Genomic DNA, 13,742 nt, shown 5'->3' with positions numbered 1-13,742 from the left:
AGTGTAGGATAACAAGGACCAGACACTGGGACCAAAAGAACTATGAAACAATTTGATAAGTATATAACATTAAAGGAGATTTAATGTCACAAAATGCAAGAAATATTTATACTGAATCATGTAATAGTAATGAAACATTATCAATACTTACGCAATGTCTTGTCCCGCGGGGTGACTCTCTGTCTATTGTGGTGAGTCTGGTTGCCTACAGTGGTGACAGTGGTGTTACTACAGGATGTCCGATGATAGGCGTGTATCGTTGTTACATGGAGGGGTATATGTTATGGCAACGCACTATGGTGTGTCACCTGGAGGTTTAACTTTGTAAGCAAGATATGCAGAAGACTTGCGTTTTATCACGTAACCAGCTCCTTCAAATCGATAACGCTTACGGTGTATCGATTATATTATATATGTCAGACTATTAAACACGCATTCTGGTTACAATTGACAGACGCTTCTTCACGTACAATTTACTGAGCATTTTGAAGAACAAGTTTGACAGAGCTTTGAATGTGCTAAACATGTTGGTTTCGTGAAGACATAACGTAAGCATTGCGTTCCAAATACATATTCGATTAATACAGCACGTGTACCAATATCACTTCATGTAACTAAAACAGGCACAGCTTTAGAAAACTGTTAATTATCATTAGAGAACTGTAACGAAGATATATTTGTTTACAATTCCTCATCAACCCATGCTTGTCGTAAAGAAGTAACTACCTGGATCTGATGGTCAGGGACGTTGACTTAGTTCATAACCAACATTTGCACAGAAGGATCGTCATGATGTCAATCACTGGATTGTCTGGTCATAGCTCGAAAATTAACTGACGTAATGCGACAACGTCATATCGCTGGTACGGTGTCCACTGGGGTTCAAATACGGATAGATTTGATAATATTTAACAAATGCAGGCCACTTGTTCGCTTGAATATGTGTTACAGAGGGAACTTTTGTCACCGATGTGCCAAATTTGGAAATGACCTGTAGGTGTCTACAATAAAATCATACTACAATAAAAGCTACATTAAACCGCCATCTCGTTGAAAAGTAGACTGATACGATTAACAAGGATTGACAGCGTAGGGCTTATCTAGGCAATAACATTAATATAACTCAGGATATTATTTGTAGAAATAATGATTACAAAATGCAAAGATGCGGTTGGTACAATATTCAAAGAATGTGTGGCAATTTAGTTAGTGTGGAAAAGAAGATAGAAAGAAGTAAAGGCAATGTATTTTAAGTTTAAGGGACAAGAGTTGGCTTGAAATTCGACTGTGTGACGTCATAATAGTTGCTGTGCGTCATGATTTAAATGCCCGTCATATGTGACGATGTAATATCCACCGTGGAGATATCTAAATCGTTGACCCATCCGGCTACTCTCAATATATTGGCATTGTATCTAGTCATGGTAGAAAGGGCATATACGAAAGGCCTGGCCTGACAACATTGATGTTGGAATCAAGTTCGTTGTAGAATGTAAATATGATACTTGACACGACAGTGTGGCGTTTTGTATGACAAACTTTATAACCAAAGTCAAACATAACTTAGAGTTTCTCATCACATTACGACCAGGCCACATTACATACATCTCAGGTCAGACAGTAAAGGCAACATACTGATGACTAAATCATTCAAAAGCAGATTAACTCGCATTCGATGGCATAATCTTGTACTGAAATGCAGGATCAGACAAAAAGTGTCTTCTAGTGGGTGAGCGATATTTAAGCCGTTTTTAGCAGCAATTACACGGAGGAAGACAGCAGAAATGGGTTTCACATATTAGATACGCAGGTGGGAATCGAATTCTGCGAATTCTGCTGAAGTGCGAACGTGCTTTTACCACTGGGCTACCGCCCAATGTGTATTCTACGCATACGTATAAACACACTTAAGCCAAGTCCTTGGCCAGTTGCGCGATTTATACAACGGACAAGTCTGCATATTGGAGGGCCATTCAGGACGAGCAATCGTGTTTCATTTGCAGAACATAAATGGTTTATAGCGATATTGTTCTGGAAGTCACGTTTCAATCGTCATCTTAACAGCCACCAGCAAGTATATGACCGTTTACTGCAGTTTGTATGATGGTAAACAATTGTAATGCAATGACAAGTACCGACTATTGAATACAATGGCATTCCGAAAAATACTACACTTACTAACTCAACAGGTATAAATTGATAGTATTTTCAACTGTTTGGCAATCTAAATGTTGCAGAGTGAATGTAACGGTATGGCACACAATGGAAATAAACGTTATATGGACTAAAGTAGCTTTTAAACTGAAAACACATAATTTATGCATGAACGAGGCAATAGCAAACTTGGTGCACACTCGGAATTACTCACACAGCCTTTTCCCCTATAATGTTATGAACTGTCAACACCATAGAAGTATCAAATTTTTCCTGCCTACATTTGCACATACACATAAGTTACAAATGGGGCATTTACGCTTCCTACTCGGTTTAATGTAAATATATATAGTCTGGTTCCTGCCAAACTGTGACATCTGGACCTACATAAACTGTGACATCTGACCATCTGACCTACATAAACTGTGACATCTGGACCTACATAAACTGTGACATCTGACCTACATAAACTGTGACATCTGGACCTACACTGTGACTGTGACATCTGGACCTACATAAACTGTGACATCTGGACCTACATAAACTGTGACCATCTGGACCTACATAAACTGTGACATCTGACCATACTGAACCTACACAAACTGTGACATCTGGACCTACATAAACTGTGACATCTGGACCATCATGGACCTACATAAACTGTGACATCTGACCATCTGGACCTACATAAACTGTGACATCTCGACCCTACATAAACTGTGAATGATCTTGACACATTGACCAACACAAACTGTACATATCTGCCATCTGGACCTACATTAACTGTGACCATCTGAACTGGACACCTGGACCTACATAAACTGCATAGATCTGGACATCTGGACCTACATAAACTGTGACATGTGGACATCTGGACCTACATAAGCTGCAAGATCATACCTGTACCAACATAAACTGTGACATCTGGACATCTGGACCTACATAAACTAGATCTGGACATCTGAACCTACATAAACTGTGAAGATCTGACCACCTGGACCTACATAAACTGTGACCATCTGGACACCTGGACCTACATAAACTGTAAGATCTGGACACCAGGACCAACATAAACTGTTAGATCTGGACACCTGGACCCACACAAACTGTAAGATCTGAATACCTGGACCAACATAAACTGTAAGATCTGGACACCTGGACCTACACAAATATAAGATCTGGACACCTGGACCTACACAAACTGTAAGATCTGAATACCTGGACCTACACAAACTGCAAGATCTGAATACCTGGACCTACACAAACTGCAAGATCTGAATACCTGGACCAACATAAACTGTTAGATCTGGACACCTGGACCTACACAAATTTCAAGATCTGAACACCTGGACCTACACAAACTGCAAGATCTGAATACCTGGACCTACATGTAACAAGTACAAAACAAGTGTGTAACAAATACAAGTATCTAACAAGTACAAAATATACAAATATTAAAATGTTCTGGAAAAGCAATCTATTTTAATATGTCTTGTCTTATGTTCCTGTTTGGAATCAATTAATAACACCTTAAACAATAATACAATTGTCAGTGAAAAGGTTTACATTTTCACAAGTCCATGATTTATTTATAGTCACCACTGGGTCATGGGTCAAAAGTAGTTCCTATGCAAATTAGCCAAGTCTTAATGAGGTCAGGTCTGCTGTCTTGTCCTTGGTTTTATTGGCTGAAGATGTGTGCAGCATCTTGATTGGATGTTGAATTTAGTTGCATTTGGAAAGTGTGAAGTTTGTTCACTTGCTGTCTTTCTCCCAACCTGGCAAGCCTGGTTTGAGTAATCATGGGTGGTGGACTGTGACTTGGGTGAATTACAAGGTTAGTTACATTTGGTTTTATATAAAAGGAATAAACTATAAAAATATGTTTAATTGTTGAAAGGTTAACTCAGCATTTATTGTAACTGGAATTTATGCATTTGGGTGGAGGTATATTTTGACCCATGGTTAGAAATTGTTGGTGTCAATAATTTCACCTACAATTGATTCAGATTAATGTTTGAGTCCAAACAGTTTGTAATGTTACTTTTCTAGCTGGTGAGAATTAGCATTTCCATGCTAATTAAAACATACATATTTTAGGTTCTTGGTGTTTTGTTGGTGCCTCACAACATGTGGCCAGTTTGAAGCAAGTTGTCCCATAGATGGTAAGACACGTTGAAGTTTCACTGTTTTGAAGATGCCCAATGTGTTCCATAAATCATAAGGATCTTAATATGAAACTGAACCATTAATTTTGTGGATGTCAATTTGTTTTTGAGTTATTTTATATGTTCAGTGGTAGAGCTGTGATTGTTAATTATCTGAACAATGTGCAATGAAATGAATGAATGTGATAAAATAGGTATTGTGATGGAATGTTATATATTCATATACATTGTTTCAGACTTGTATTATTATATACAAACTACAGTAATAAAAAGGAACTTGCAGCCTCAACGGAGTTGTGTCGTTGTAAAAGAGCCATCCCCGTTACAAATTTGGAGCCCCAGTGAGAGAATGCTGTGAGCACCTTGTCAACCACCTTGGACCACCGCTGCAGAGTCACCATGTGAACTACCACCAGAGACTGTGAGACCATGACATAACCATGAACTTGATATAATGTGATTGCCACCCGTACTGCCTTTAATTCAGTTGTATTCTGAGTACATTGGTTGAGAGAGACAGTAAGTTTCCAGGCTACCGACATGTTATGCATGTGAGCTATTTATTGCTCCTGACTGTTTCCAGGCATGTGTACTGGTACCGAATTTTATTCATGTATTAGTGATATGCTGTATGTGATTTCTTGAAATTGTGATTGCATTTTGAGGCTGTATGTATTGATGTGTTTTTGCCTTGATTTTGTTATATTTTAGTTGTTGTCATGTGAAATCTGTGTCATTCATTTTAGAAAAAAAATCCAGACTTAAAGACTACTTTGACATGCTTAACTGATTTGCACCATACAGTTTTCTAGACACTGCCACTTGCTAGTACTTCTAGCATGTAGACAAGGTTGACTGTCAAGATGTAGGTTATCACTTAAAGTAACAATTAGACTTAGGTATTGCTTAAGTTTTTGGGTAACTTCATGGGGTTTAGTATTATTCTGGTCTTCCTTGCTGCAATATTTTGGCTAGGGTCTGGTGTGTGGTCTAGAAATATGGCATCAATGGAAGAGGAAGATGTTAAAATTCTAGTAAAAACCATAGAGGAGATGGGTGTTAAGCCTAAGGCTGATAATCCTGATGTTTTTAAACGTTGGATGACAGATTATCTGGCAGCTCAGGGAGAGTTTTATGCTCCATCATCATCAGTAGCCCCTTCTATCACTGTTAACCAGCCGCCTAAGATCTCGACATTTATGGGTGAGACATGCAAAGGGTGAGGTGTCATATGCTGTTTACGGTATGAAGTTGTCCGGTTATTACATGACAAGGAGTATTCTCCTTCTGTACTTCTAAGAGAATGCTATCATTCGGTCGCTAAAAGGAAAGCGAGTAACATCATGCTTTGTATGAGTACTGATTCCAGTGTGGATGAGCTGTTGTCAAAAGGTTCACAGTATATATGGGACTGTACAAGAGAAACCTCTTTGGTTGGTGCCTTTTATAGTGCAAAACAGAGGGAGGAGAGTCTGTTCAGGAATGGGGTTGTCGTGTGGAAGAGCTGTATGATCGAGGCCATCGTGGCTGGTGCATTGCATAAGAGTCAAGAAGCACTATGCTCTGTATTTTGGGAAGGTATGTTGCAACCTCTTAAAGATACTTCTGGTCATAAGTTTGATTCAGTTAAATCTTTTGATGATTTGGAGAGCCGAGATGCGACGTATCGACGAAGCACGCTCCTCCACGATGGTTAACACTGACATTCCTAAAGTAAAGCAAACTGCTAAAGCTGCTACATCTTCAGACACTTCCGAACTTGTTGATGTTGTGAAACAACTTGCTGCTGAAGTTAAATCACTGCGTGATTATGTTTCCACTTCAGGTAAACCCAGTTCTAGGTCACGAAAGGTCGTTGGTCTCAGGGTCGAAGTTATTCTTCACAACAAAAATACAGGCAATGTTACTGTTCAGGGTGATGTTGTTGAGGATGATGATCAGGGTGTTAAGTGTTATCGTTGTGGACAATATGGTCATGTGCAGTATGGGTGCAGAGTGAAGTTGGATCATTTCAGGGGAAGAGGTTTAAACAGGAGAGGGTTTATGAGAAGGGGACGTCCGTAAAACCACATAGTAAATCACTGTCCCCACCTGGTTTTGGTTTGCCAACAGGTCTTTGTGGAGAGCCAACTGAAGGGAGCATTTCTGAGGGTGAGTTTATAGTAAGGCTTTGTTAGACACAGGCTCTACAGTTTCCACTATGAGTGAAAGTCATTACAATTCACACTTCCGTCATATTCCGCTTCATCCACTTAAGACAATTCTTGAGATAGAATGTGCAGATGGTCAAAGTTTACCTTATTTGGGATATGTCATCACAGATATAGTGGCTCATGGTGTAGACAATAAGACTCCATTACCTTGTGTGTTCTTGGTAGTACCTGATAGCAGATATAACCATACTGTTCCTATTCTGTTGGGTACCAACATACTACAGACTATTATAGACAGGTGTAGAAATGATAGGGGTCCGAGGTTTTTGCAGGATGCAAATATTCATACCTCTTGGTACATCACTTTCCGTACTATTGTACTTCGGAATAAGGAACTGCAGAAACGGATGCAAATATTTATACCTCTTGGTACATCACTTTCCGTACTATTGTACTTCGGAATAAGGAACTGCAGAAACGGAACTACAGATTAGCTCTGGTGAAAAGTGCTGAGTCAAAGTCTATTGTTATACCTGCTAACAGTAGTGTGATCATTGAAGGTTTTGTTGATAAGCGCATTAGTTGTGCTCAGACATGTGCACTGTTGCAGGCTACACCCCGTTCAGTCATTCCTAGTGATTTGGACATTGAACCAACTGTGTTTATCTATACTCAGAACCATCATGTGCCAGTTAAAGTGGGTATTAACAATGTTACAACAAGGACAGTGGTTGTTCCTCCAAAGTCTGTTTTGTGTGAGTTGCATCCAGTTACTGTAGAGGATATTCAGTCTCCCACTTGTAATACAAGTGAGGTAGTTGGACTTAGTGGTGTAGATGGTTTGTCTGTTCCACTTCCTGAGGGCATTGAGATTGAGACAGAGACACTATCACCCTGAGGAGTTACGGTTAGGTCAAAATCTCATCTCAAGTTATTGTGACATTTTTTCGAAAGATGATTTAGACTTGGGTCATTCATCTGCAGTGAAGCATAGGATAGAGTTGACTGATGATGTCCCTTTTAAGCAGAGGTGTAGACGCATTCCGCCTTCCATGTTTGATGAGGTTAAGTCACATTTGAATCAGTTGTTAGCTTGTGACGTTATCCGCCCTTCTCATAGTCCATGGTCTTCCAATGTTGTCTTGTGTAGGCGTAAAGATGGTAGACTTAGGATGTGTACCGACTATAGACAGTTGAACATTCGGACATTGAAAGATTCTTATGCTCTGCCGAGAATTGACGAAATTCTGGATAATTTGGGTGGAAATAGTTTCTTCAGTAAACTGGACATGAAATCTGGATATTACCAAGTTGGAAATCACAGAGGAGCACAAAGAAAGAACTGCATTTACGGTTGGACCGTTAGGGTTTTCGAATATAAACGTCTCCCATTTGGCTTGTGTAATAGTCCTGGGCGACGTACCAGCGTCTCATGGAGCAGTGTTTGGGTGATTTGCATCTCAGTATTTGCCTGGTGTATATTGATGACATTGTTGTGTTTTCCAAGACATTAGATGAGCATCTTGACAGGCTGGGTAAAGTTTTCAGAGAATCAGCTGATAGCAACTTGAAATAAGCTCCCAAGAAATGCCATTTTTCAAACGGAAAGTCTCGTATGTTGGTCATATTGTGTCTGAGAGAGGAGTAGAACCTGATCCTGGGAAAGTTGAGGCTTCTATTCGGAATTGGCCGACACCATCATCGCCTGAGGAAGTAAGACGTTTCCTTTGTTTGCAGGAGTTACTACCGTCGGTTTGTTCGCAATTTCTCTCAGATTTCCAGACCATTGTGTGATGTTCTTCCAAATCCCATTCCAAAGAAGAGACGAAAGAATTCTGCTAATACGGTATGGAAATGGGACACAGCACAAGAGCACGCATTTCAGGAATTGAAGCACAGATTAACATCGCCTCTAATCCTTGGTTTCTGTGGATTTTTTCTTTGCCGTTTGAATTGCATATTGATGCTAGCACAAAAGGTCTCGGTGCTGTTCTTTATCAGTTTCAGGATGGAGAGAAACGGGTCATTAGTTACGCTAGTCGTGGTCTCAAGAAATCAGAACAACATTATTCTGCTCAAGAAGTTGGAGTTTTGTGTCTCAAATGGTCAATAAGTGAAAAGTTTCATGATTACCTTTATGGGCACAACTTTGTGGTTTTCACAGATAACGACCCGTTATCCTATGTTTTAACAAGTGCTAAACTTGATGCGACTGGTCATAGGTGGCTTGCAACACTTGCAGTTTATGATTTCAGCATTAGGTATCGCCTGGCAAGGCCAATGGGATGCGGATGCGTTATCGAGGGTTCCAGTACAGGTGGAAGAGTTGGGACAAGTTCACACAGAACGGATTTCGACAGAATCTGTACAGGCAATTTGTGGGATTGTGGATGCTCGGCCGTATGTTGAGTGTCTAAGCTCTTCAAATGTTGTCATTGACACATTGTGTGATGTTTCTGGTTCCAGTTTAAAGTGATATGACCGCCGACTGGCGGAAAGCACAGTCTGAGGATAGGTTCTCCAATGGGTTATCAAACAGGTTCGGTCTGGTTCTAAACCAAAGGTGCAGAAGTTTCATGGTTCTTTGAGGAGATTGCTTTCTGTAAGACTTTGATCACCTTCATTTGATTGACGGAGTGTTGTATAGAAATGTGAGAAAAAATGGAAAACCAATCAACCAACTTGTTCTACCAGCTTTGTATCGTGAGAAGTCTTTGGAGTATTTGCATAATGACATGGGGCATCTTGGTAGAAATCGCACTTTATCTCTTTTACAGGACAGGTTTTACTGGCCAGGCATGGTAAGGGATGTGCAGGATTGGATTGGTGGTTGTCCCAGGTGTTTGCGTCGAAAAACTCCTACTGGTTCTAAAACATCGCTGGTTAGTATACAGACTACACAGCCATTGGAGTTGGTTTGTTTGGATTTTCTGAGTCTTGAATCATCAAAAGGTGGTTTTCAGCATATTTTGGTCATTACGGACCATTTCACGAAGTATGCACAGGCCGTGCCGACGCGAAATATGACAGCAAAACAACAGCTGAAGCTTTTTCAATCAGTTCATTGTGCATTATGGCATTCCAGCCCGTATCCATAGCGACCAAGGAGCGAATTTTGAGAGCAAGATCATTCGGGAATTGTGTTCACTTCACAGGCATGAACAAATCCCACACCACACCCAATCACCCCATGGGTAATGGTCTTACTGAACGTTTCAATCGCACTTTGTTGGATATGCTGGCACCTGCAACCGTGTCAAAAAAGTCTGATTGGAAATCTCATGTCAATCCACTCGTTCATGCATACAATTGCACACGTCATGAAACTACAGGTTATTCTCCACATTTTCTAATGTTTGGTCACCATCCTCGTTTGCCAATAGATTTAGCTGCCTCAGGTTAGAAACTGGTGACAAACAGTGTTCGTTGTCAAAGTATGTTGAATCTTTGAGAGGTCGTTTGAAGGAATCTTATGAGTTAGCGCCTAGTTCAACAAAGAAAGCTCAGGAGCCGCCAAAGCTAAAATTATGATGAAAAAGCTTGTTTAGCCACTCTTCATGTTGGAGATAGGGTTTTGGTTCGTGCTCTTGCCTTTGAGGGTAAACATAAGATCTCTGATAAGTGGGAACAACAGGTGTATGTGGTGCTTGATCAACCTAATGTTGGAATTCCAGTATTTCGTGTGCAACGGGAGGATGGAGTTGGTAGGGAAAGATGTCTTCACAGGAATCATCTGCTACCCATAGGGTTTCTTCCGTGCTCAGAGGAAAAGGTTGCACCAGTTCCAAAGCCAAGAACACGAACTTCGTTACCACAGCATGCTCCTGAAGAGGTTCATGAGGTTTCTGTTGATGTAATTGATGAAGTTGTCGATGAGGTAGATGAAGTTGGTTCTGATGATGAGATTGTGGTTACAATGGACCCTCCGTGTGTTGTATCACCTACTTTAGAGGATATCATAGATATTAGAACCAGTGATGCTGAATCAGCAACAACCGAGTCCACAATGACAGATGATTCCTCTGCTCAGGAGGTTCTGGCAGAGCAGTTGCCTCGTCGTTCTGGTAGAATACGACGTCAACCAGATTGGTTAACATCAGGTCAGTTTATTTCGCAAAGTGTTTCAACGCCACAATGGCTTGAAAAAGCAATTGTTCTGTGTGATTTAGCACAATCTGATTTCTTTCAAACTGTTCCTTCTGAGGTCAAACAAACAATCTTGTCTGTAATAAAGATTGATGGAAATGACGAGGACGTCATTTTCCCCTGGGGAGGAAGTGTGTAACAAGGTACAAAACAAGTGTAACAAATACAAGTATCTAACAAGTACAAAATATACAAATATTAAAATGTTCTGAAAAGCAATCTATTTTAATATGTCTGTCTTATGTTCCTGTTTGGAATCAATTAATAACACCTTAAACAATAATACAATTGTCAGTGAAAAGGTTTACATTTTCACAAGTCCATGATTTATTTATAGTCACCACTGGGTCATGGGTCAAAAGTAGTTCCTATACAAATTAGCCAAGTCTTAATGAGGTCAGGTCTGCTGTCTTGTCCTTGGTTTTTATTGGCTGAAGATGTGCAGCATCTTGATTGGATGTTGAATTTAGTTGCATTTGGAAAGTGTGAAGTTTGTTCACTTGCTGTCTTTCTCCCAACCTGGCAAGGTGGTTTGAAAGTCATGGGTGGTGGACTGTGACTTGGGTGAATTACAGGTTAGTTACATTTGGTTTTATATAAAAGGAATAAACTATAAAAATATGTTTAATTGTTGAAAGGTTAATTCAGTATTTATTGTAACTGAATTTATGCATTTGGTGGAGGTATATTTTGACCTATGGTTAGAAATTGTTGGTGTCAATAATTTCACTTACAATTGATTCAGATTAATGTTTGAGTCCAAACAGTTTGTACGTTTACTTTGCTGGTGAGAATTAGCATTTCCATGCTAATTAAAACATACATATTTTAGGTTCTTGGTGTTTTGTTGGTGCCTCACAACATGTGGCCAGTTTGAAGCAAGTTGTCCCATAGATGGTAAGACACGTTGAAGTTTCACTGTTTTGAAGATGCCCAATGTGTTCCATAAATCATAAGGATCTTAATATGAAACTGAACCATTAATTTTGTGATGTCAATTTGTTAATTATCTGAACAATGTGCAATGAAATGAATGAATGTGATAAAATAGGTATTGTGATGGAATGTTATATATTCATATACATTGTTTCAGACTTGTATTATTATATACAAACTACAGTAATAAAAAGGAACTTGCAGCCTCAACGGAGTTGTGTCGTTGTAAAAGAGCCATCCCCGTTACATACATAAACTGCAAGATCTGGACACCTGGACCTACACAAACTGCAAGATCTGAATACCTGGACCTACACAAACTGCAAGATCTGAATACCTGGACCAACATAAACTGTTAGATCTGGACACCTGGATCTACACAAATTGCAAGATCTGAACACCTGGACCTACACAAACTGCAAGATCTGAATACCTGGACCTACACAAACTGCAAGATCTGGACACCTGGACCTACACAAACTGTAAGATCTGAATACCTGGACCAACATAAACTGTTAGATCTGGACACCTGGACCTACACAAATTGCAAGATCTGAACACCTGGACCTACACAAACTGCAAGATCTGAATACCTGGACCTACACAAACTGCAAGATCTGAATACCTGGACCTACACAAACTGCAAGATCTGAACACCTGGACCAACATAAACTGTTAGATCTGGACACCTGGACCTACACAAACTGTAAGATCTGGACACCAGGACCAACATAAACTGTTAGATCTGGACACCTGGACCCACACAAACTGCAAGATCTGAATACCTGGACCAACATAAACTGTAAGATCTGGACACCTGGACCTACACAAATATAAGATCTGGACACCTGGACCTACACAAACTGTAAGAACTGAATACCTGGACCTACACAAACTGCAAGATCTGAATACCTGGACCTACACAAACTGCAAGATCTGAATACCTGGACCAACATAAACTGTTAGATCTGGACACCTGACCTACTGGCAAACTGGGTGCAAGATCTGAACACCTGGACCTACACAAACTGCAAGATCTGAATACCTGGACCTACACAAACTGCAAGATCTGGACACCTGGACCTACACAAATGTAAGATCTGGACACCTGGACCTACACAAACTGCAAGATCTGAAAACCTGGACCAACATAAACTGTTAGATCTGGACACCTGGACCTACACAAACTGCAAGATCTGAACACCTGGACCAACATAAACTGTAAGATCTGGACACCTGGACCTACACAAACTGTAAGATCTGGACACCTGAACCTACATAAAGTGTAGCATTTGGACATTCGTCATCTGGAACCACATAAAATCGATTAGACTATCTGTTAGTTCTTCAAATTACTTGATACTACATAACCCCGCAGAGAATCCGCCCCATACAAGGTTCCCGGAAACGTATGCTGGCCGTAAAAGGCGATTTGCCAGGTCAGATGGTCAGACTGAGTGACTTGCTTGAGTGCGTGCCATAATCGTTACTCTCGATATCCGCCAATGGTTCGTCCGGTCGGGCTGACATGTTACTGGGATATTGCAGAATGCATCGTTAAATGTCTAACAAACAAAATAAGACAAGTTGGCAATCCAGAAATTGTCAGTCCATACTTAGTTTTGCCTTATGTGCCAGTGTCCAGTGTTTCACTGGTACTAAGCACGATTCACCCTACACACATTTGTAACTGACAAATCGATTTGCTTAGGTCATTAGAGGATGCATTCTTCTCATGATAACATTGAATATTTGTTGAGATATGAATGCAACTGTGGTAGCAAAAAACTATTTTGTTGACAGACATTTCTGGTTAAGCCCATTTTTCGAAAATTTTGAAATCTCGTTACTTCCATCATTTTTTTCAGAATTTGTATTACTTTTTCATTATGTGAAGTAGCGAGAAAATAATCAAGGTAACGAGAAAAGAATCGAGGTAATGAAAGTATATCAAATTCAGATGCTATGATTAAGATACCGAGAAAATAAAGGAATCAACGGAAAACACTTGAAATTTCTGAGAGGTTTGTTTATTTGCCGTAAATCGTCATCCAGTCACTTGTGTTGGAAGACAAAGTTCTATGGATAGACAACGTCTTTATTGCAATGAGTGCGACGTTTCGGTGTAGGTACTAACACCGTTATCAAGCATGTGATAAAAAAGTAGTAACAAGGAGAATATATA

At 40.0% G+C, this 13,742-nt stretch overlaps 1 protein-coding gene across 1 annotated transcript in view; it reads right to left on the bottom strand.

Annotated features, from left to right (window-relative positions):
• The window catches only part of LOC124269618, a 38,747-nt gene extending 38,033 nt beyond the window's left edge, over nucleotides 1-714 (bottom strand). The window contains exon 1 of the transcript XR_006896552.1: nucleotides 152-714. The gene's annotated coding sequence lies outside the window, so the exon portion shown is untranslated. The remainder of the gene's footprint in view (nucleotides 1-151) is intronic.
• Between the last annotated feature and the right edge of the window lie 13,028 nt (nucleotides 715-13,742).

Source organism: Haliotis rubra, unplaced genomic scaffold (genome assembly GCF_003918875.1).
Source record: "Haliotis rubra isolate DU_JTF1 unplaced genomic scaffold, ASM391887v1 Scf146, whole genome shotgun sequence".
NCBI lineage: Eukaryota > Metazoa > Mollusca > Gastropoda > Lepetellida > Haliotidae > Haliotis > Haliotis rubra.
This window is presented reverse-complemented; position numbering and strand designations above follow the sequence as displayed.